At 42.1% G+C, this 7,446-nt stretch overlaps 1 long non-coding RNA gene across 47 annotated transcripts; it reads right to left on the reverse strand.

Moving 5' to 3' along the window:
- Positions 1 to 604: 604 nt before the first annotated feature.
- On the reverse strand, positions 605 to 6,839 carry LOC123091461 (uncharacterized). Of its 47 annotated transcripts, none has more exons than XR_006443183.1 (9): positions 6,312 to 6,833; positions 5,954 to 6,094; positions 5,848 to 5,892; positions 5,319 to 5,350; positions 4,123 to 5,004; positions 3,914 to 4,039; positions 3,710 to 3,761; positions 3,306 to 3,631; positions 605 to 1,183 (listed from the first exon to the last, which is right to left on the reverse strand). It is a non-coding gene; the product is annotated as an uncharacterized lncRNA (long non-coding RNA). The 47 variants fall into 47 exon arrangements; XR_006443174.1 differs by having other exon boundaries at positions 4,123 to 5,017; XR_006443187.1 differs by having other exon boundaries at positions 4,123 to 5,350; positions 6,566 to 6,835.
- Positions 6,840 to 7,446: the final 607 nt, after the last annotated feature.

Raw genomic sequence — 7,446 nt, forward strand, 5'->3', positions numbered from 1 at the left:
CCTTTTGTTGTACAAAACTCTGTGAATTTTTTGTCTTTTTCAACGGCATCGTCTCAACACCCTTGTTGGTGGATTCTTTTTAAACATCGACATAATCCATCTTCATCTCTCTCATACTTACAGAAGTAAATATATATATATATAAACACACCTTTTTTGTGAGATAGAAACACACCTTTTGTATTATCATGTGCAACAAATATATGAAGAACAATTATTTGTATGCATCATACAAATGACCTATTAGGGTATTTGATACTTTTCACTATATAAAAGTACGAGACATTTCTCGCATAGCAAACAACCATTTTTCCTAAAAAAAAGCGTCGTGCCTTTTCTCCTTATAATTAACTGCTCGTGCGTTGCAACATGCTAGACACATTATGATGATTTATCATCGACAACGGGGCATACTTCTTCTTTACCCACTATCTTCGCCTCTAATTCAAGCTCGTCACATTTTTCAATAACCTGGCGTCAACTCCCTTCCTACCTGCCTCCCCCCTCCCTCTGTCTGTCTATCTATATATGCACTTGCATACTGTTGTAACAAATAGCGATTAAGGAACATGCAAATCATGCAGATGTGTGCATGTTGTACGCGTGTACAGTGTTGTCTGCATCTTCTTTGTGATCGCTTTATCAAACCCAACTTAGTTAAGTAATTTTACAAATTGCATCTCTACCAAACCATCACGACCGGAGGTTCGACCAGGGAACCAGTGACACATCGCCTGGCAGATCCGGTTTAAAAAAAGGGATATGGCAACACAGCAGGCCCAAAATTACACACCAGACCAAAACACTTGCTAGAACGAATACTGGATGGAATTAGCTACAGGACGGCCAAGAATCCATTGAATAAACAAAACATTACAACCCTAATATACCGAGGACTCAAGGTAACGGGTGGCATGCAAGACACATTGATAAGGTAATGTTCTTCACCCTCATACGGCGCTCAAGCACCGATAACATGGCAGAATCACAGCTTGCGATCAGGACTCCTAGATTGTATGGTCCATATGCTCCTCCCCTACACCACCACTGCCACCATCAGTTACATTGTTTGTCGCCCTCCACCGTGTTACGAGTATGGGGAATAAGAAGCTACATCACCATTGTTGTTTCTGTTCCGTCCAGCAGTGCTGCTCCTCATGGTCTTTGCATGAGCTCTGCGGTGCTGAAAGCGCAAGTGGATAAAGAAGTTAAAGATGAATCACACCCTTTTGAGGTGCCATCATATAGTGTGTTGTTTATTTTGTCAAAATCACAATCATAGAAATTCGTTTTCATCATGCAATAAATATACGGTCCAGCCAACAACTACGTGGAGAAAGCACATAATGATAGAACGCAAATATGACAGAAATACTGCTTATCCATGAACCTCGCCATCTAAACAACAATTAAATCTAGTTTAGGAAATGTCAACAGCCAGATATGGCAAAAACACATAGTACATTCAACATAAAGGTGGGGAAGAAACTGGAAAGCAGACTAACACACATCACTTGCATCCAGTTAGTGTAAAGAACATCACAAATACCACATGATCACCTATCATGCACTTGTGGACCGACTGGGATAGAAACAGATAAAGGGCCTCTCAATAACCAACCAGTTTACAGTACACTGTTTGATGAGCTTCTTCGGCCATAACATTTCCAAAATCACAAGTTCAATTAGGCTATTGTTGCAATTTAGTGTTTTATTTAGATTCACATGGAGCCCATTTTAGTGAAATCGAGAATTGTACACATCGTGCAAACAGAGCTGGCATCATTTGGTAATTTGGGTGGCCAAGACAAAAAGGACGATTAAAGATTACAGATTTCAGAAACAACTCACCAAATATGAAAGGTGATTTTTCATGCAAGTGGATCATTTTAGACAATGTTAGATGTAAAATTTCTAGAATTCTATATTGGAAACAACATGAAACAAGAAATATTTGAGAATAGTAAAATTTGGATCAACAAAACATAATGATGCCCAAGAACTACTGTGAAGAACATTAAATTATGACATGAGGTTCCTGATGAATTGAATACTTGAATAGTCACAAAGAGCCGAACTGAGTGCAAAACCTAAAGTTCCAAAGCTAACGTGAATAATAGCTGTGAGTGAGTTGACACCACATGTGTATTTGCGAATGACTTAATACATACACATGGTCCAATAAACAATATAAGTAATGAAAATTCTAGATAACCATAAACTATTTGCTCTTATTCCAAATACTTATTGGCATATTACTATTGCAATATAATTAGAAGGCATACACTACAACAAAAAAGGAGATTCCGCTTCTCTTTGCATGAGGGGTGCTAGGGATTTTATCTCTCCAAGGCGTACCCATAGTTGTACCCAACAATATAGAATCTGCAGAAATAGAAAATGCTAGACATGATAGGCGACAGAGAGGACAGCGCCAGCCTGGACTGGTGGACAACGATAAAGGAAGGAGAGGCATGTAGGAGTCTAAACTGCAGCCATCAGCGATCAGCTAAATCAACTGAAGAAACAACTATCGTAGAGGAAAATAGCTACCTTATAGCAGCATTGTTGGTTGATTTACGAGCTTCATAAGATATCACAATAAAAAGTATGGAAAAAACATTACTGATTTATTTCACCGACCAAGAGCAGAAGCAACAAAAATTCAAATAAAAAAGACTTCTGAACAATTTTGAAATAACACCAATCTTGTACAAACTATAATTGTCCCGAAGACATAGGCATGAAAAGATCTGAATTTTCAGTTATTCTATCTTGCATTCTTAGCTATGCATGCAAGCAATTGTTAGAACGTGGCTGAAATCTGATTAGATATACTCTGTTAGAATATCTTCCATGAAGGAGAAACATAGCATTTGACAACCTACCTAATTATAATGGTATACTAAGAGTTCATTTGCTTATCCCCTGTAAAAGATAGTTATTTTCTTGACAATTTTGGAAACAAAACCAAACTGCCAATTAGGAGAATAAAAAGATCATGATAAAGCTCATCCATATTAAAAACTAAAATGGCTGACCTAATCTTCTCAGGATTAAAATTGGAGGAATGAAAGTGCTGGGGAATAAACCTCGAACGAAAAAGAGAATTATGCTGGTACACCATGAAAGGTTTCAAAACTGTTGGAACACTTAGTTGTAGCATATTGAAAAATGCAGGAGATATTTGTTTCCATTTTGAATGGGCCTATAATGATATTTATAATAAAAATCTTAATTTGATCAGAAGCAATATATGAAGTATTTATTAAGAGGCTTGTTTTGGAAATAATAATTCGACCCACCTCTGTTGATAGAGGCTTGCGCATTAAGCACCTCACTTTCATATGGATAGTAAAGGAAGAATACACATCGCTGGTAAGATTCACACCTCCACCATCAACATATAACTTGCACTTCCCTTCAAGAGAATTTTTTCCAGAGGGTTGTAGCAAATGTAGGACAGTTAAGTATTATTCTTCTGATTATACGGTTGGGATGGTAGATATCCAAGGCGTATTCCATATCATCTTTCTTCAGGGGTGCTGCTTCAGAAACTATTGCATCCGGAAGTATGTGTATCCTGTCAGAGATGCCCTCCAAAATATTGTATTTTTTCACAAATGGCAACCTTGGAGAATTGTAACACGGAATTTCTGTCAGTATAGTGGCAATACCTCTTATAAAGCAAATTATGTACAATACTAACTCTCAATAATCCAATAGCTCTCAATAATCGTCAGTATCCCATCTCCCTCCAGCTGCATGACGGAGCCAAAAAAATTAGTGAAACCTGACCGAAGTCTAACCGTGGCAAGAAATGTCAAACCCAAGTAAATGCTATTAGAAAGTTAGAAACTGAACGTAACATCTTTGAAACCATGTGGAAAACTCGTGACAAGGCATATGTTACCTTTGCTCCACGAACTGATCAACGCCTCAAGTAAGGTATCAAACAATCACAACAATAAGTTTTCTGTTGCAGAAATACAATGATCATCTATTTTCTGGTACAATAATTACAAGTATCATCTAGTTTCTGCAGAAAATGAGTAGCAGAATCAAACTAATTTATAAATTTAAGCATACAACAATCATATAAACAGGTGTTAAGCTTCCTACCTCCTAAAATAGCTCATGCCTTGTGCATTGAAGCATTGCCCAACAAGACCGCTTTTCCTGATCCAGTTTGGAACACTGGGCCATGGTACTGTACACACTCTGCCTAAATTTCATAAGAGGAAAACTGAATCAGTAACACACAACCTCAAGAAAATACAGTTGGTACAATTATCAAACCTGGATAGTTTCTGGATATTGAGCAACATTCAATCTTGACTCTGTAGAGAAAAAGGGAGAAAGCAAGTCTTACGTCTAAATGGAGGGTCCATTTCTCTCATTATCCCTTTGCATCAGGCACGTCGTCACTGGTCATCCCACTATCCCATTACAGTACATACAGAAACGAACAATGGAATAGTTTGACTACTGCAAACCAAAAATTGGTCACATAAGCTCCCACTTCACTTGATACCAGTCTTCTACAGCTCCTCCCTGACCAACACCCTGGCCCTCCTTATAGCCCTCTCGCTGGCAAACACTGATCTTCCCGATCCAGTGCAGAACAGCTGATCGTCTCCTGCATTGATAGTTGTTCCGGACTTCCCATCACCGGGGTGCAGTGTGTTCCGAGCTGCAGGTTCCATTAGTAAGAAAAAGCTAGCCACCAGTTAAACAAAACCATATTTGTTCAACCTTGGAGACGCACGGGAACGACCATTTCAGTACGTAGGAATGCACGTGCATGCTCACTCCGACCGGGCTGAATAGAGAAGAGATGAAGGGAGGAGGTGATGCCTTGCACAAAGAGGTCCGTCATGGACTCGACGCGACATCCGTCAGCAGGCGCATCCTCGGATGAAGCGGCAGCTATCCTCGCACCGCGCCCCGGCTATCCTCCTTACAAGGGAGAAAGCATGAGGCGGAAACTACGGCTCCAGTATTCTGCAGTTCAATACTAAAACATGATGACAAGACCATTAGCTGTCTGAAGGTTTTAACTACACCAATAATAACATAATTAACAACTCTAACTCTATAGGATCATAATCTATACGATTGGTCAATAGAAGGACCAAATCTCAAAATCTATCTACCCATTCATTTTCCATAGTTTTACCTGAATTAGGAGCATGTTCTAAGATTGGTACTATTTCACAAGGTAAACAAAATAGCTATATATCCATATGCAATCATCATAAATATTAAAATTATATCAATGGTGTAAAAAAGAAAACTCACAACTCAATTGTACTTACACATGATCTCTTGGAGTGCCTCTCCTTAATATCTGTTTCTACCAAGACAGAGTAACAAACATAACAACATCAAATGAGCAAGATAGTTATGATCAGATCTCTGGAGAGTAGGAGAATAAATTGTTCTGTAAAAATGGCAATACACGTGATCAGTTATTACCACCAGAATTGGATGCCTTCAGTTTGATTTTGTGAGGTAAGGAAACGGCATCGCGTGCCCATGCGTTTACATAATTGAACAAAATTAAGGAGCAGAACTAAAATGCCCATTTCCATAATTGAACAAACTTTAAGCAGCAGTTTTGTGACCACAAGTTTATTACTATGGACATTTGCATTTGTCTAGTTGTACAACTGATTACCACTTAGATATATCACATGAGAAAACACCAAGTGTCTGATGCTACTGCACTGTTACTAATCTGATACCTAAATATCCTCTAGATCACATACTACATTTAGCACAACAAAATGGCAACGAACAAGGAACAAATATAATTACTAAAGTCAAACCATAATTAGCTATCACCTCTCCCATTCACCCTCCAACTCTCCATTAGCACCTACCCTGGACCTGAACTAACACCAAATCAGCAGAAGGAAAATTCAAGTTAGGTGTGAGTCTAGTTGGTTACCATGTCCGCAGTCACCGAGGTCTCACGACGCGGTCCTCCCACAGCTCCGGGCAGCACCTCCCATATGTTTTGGATGCTCTCAGGAACATGATCTGCACCCTTCACCCGGTGCAATGTACCAGCCTGTATACACCGCCTAGCCTGTTGCATGATTATAAGATATCATTATGATGAAAAAATTCAGAACAGTATAACTACATAAATGGTGTAAGAGAATAATGCCAATCCAATATTGTATCATTTATTGAAGCTTTTAAGTTTGTCCTGGACATATTTTGAGATGCCCATCTAACATTCAGAATACCAGGTCATACCATGCAATCCTAGATTTATACCATCAAAATAGGCAGGTCCATACATAAATGTTGGGCTTCCTCCAATGGTGCCTGGCCAGATCCATGGCGGCCAGGGAAGGGATAGGAGCAGCTCTCGCAGCACAAGATTCACGACAAGTCAGGGAGGGAGAGGAGGGGATCCAGCAGTGCGAGATCCATGCCGATTTGGGGAGGGAGAGGAGCAGCATGTGGGAGAAGAGAAGCACACGCGCGGCTCGTGGAGGAGGAGGGATTCAGGGAGAGATGCGAAGATCGGGGGCTGGTTAGGGTTCCCTACGCCGCCACGTGATGCAGCACGGCGGGAGGGGCTGGCCCGGAGGAGCGACAACCCGGCGCGTCCATCGGCCGGGAGCCTGGCCAGCGCCAGTGGCTCCCTCCATCGTCGCCGCCATCCGGGGAGGGACGCAGCCACGGCGAGGCGGACGAGCCTGGCAGCGCGATTCGATTCAGCGGGTGGCTGCATCTGAGGGAGACGAGAGCCGGTTAGGGAGGATAGGGCGTATCGACTCGGGGTAGTATGGAGGCCACGATCTTTTTTCGCTGGTTTAATTTCGTAGGTTTTATTTCTGTTCGTTTTTCTGGCGTGCGAGAGAACTACGTGGACGTGGTTTTGGTTGTTTTTTGGAACTCGGAGGTGGGAGGGAGGACGGAAAAAACCATGGTAGGTGAGACAAAAATTAGCCGACGGAGACTACCAACTGCTCCATCTCTACTCCTAATGGAGCAGTTGGTAGTCTCCGTCGGTTAATTTTCGTCTGGTTTTTTTTCGTCCTCAATTTCGTTGGTTAATCATCGTAGAGTTATTTTCCGTCTCGCCTATCTGTCTCCCACCGATTTTTTTATCGTTCAGCCCGCACCCAGGGGACGCTCCTCTCCTCCCTCTCCTATGCGCTCGATCCCCTCTCACGCCTAGGGTTCGTAGAGGTTGCGCCGCCACCGCTCGGCTCGGCCTCCTCCTTCCCTTCCTCCCCCCACCTCCAGCCACACCCGTCCGACCACCTGCCGGATCCCGCGCCGCCACGCCCTGCATCGCTCCGGTCTTTTCCCACAACTCACGCATCGAACGGCGCTCGCGCCCGCGCGGTCTCCTCCATGACCTCTCTCCCTTGCGGCGGCGGCACACATGACGCATCCGACGGCGAGCTCCACAGGTCAACG

Source organism: Triticum aestivum, chromosome 4B (assembly GCF_018294505.1).
Source record: "Triticum aestivum cultivar Chinese Spring chromosome 4B, IWGSC CS RefSeq v2.1, whole genome shotgun sequence".
In the NCBI taxonomy this organism is placed as follows: Eukaryota; Viridiplantae; Streptophyta; class Magnoliopsida; order Poales; family Poaceae; genus Triticum; species Triticum aestivum.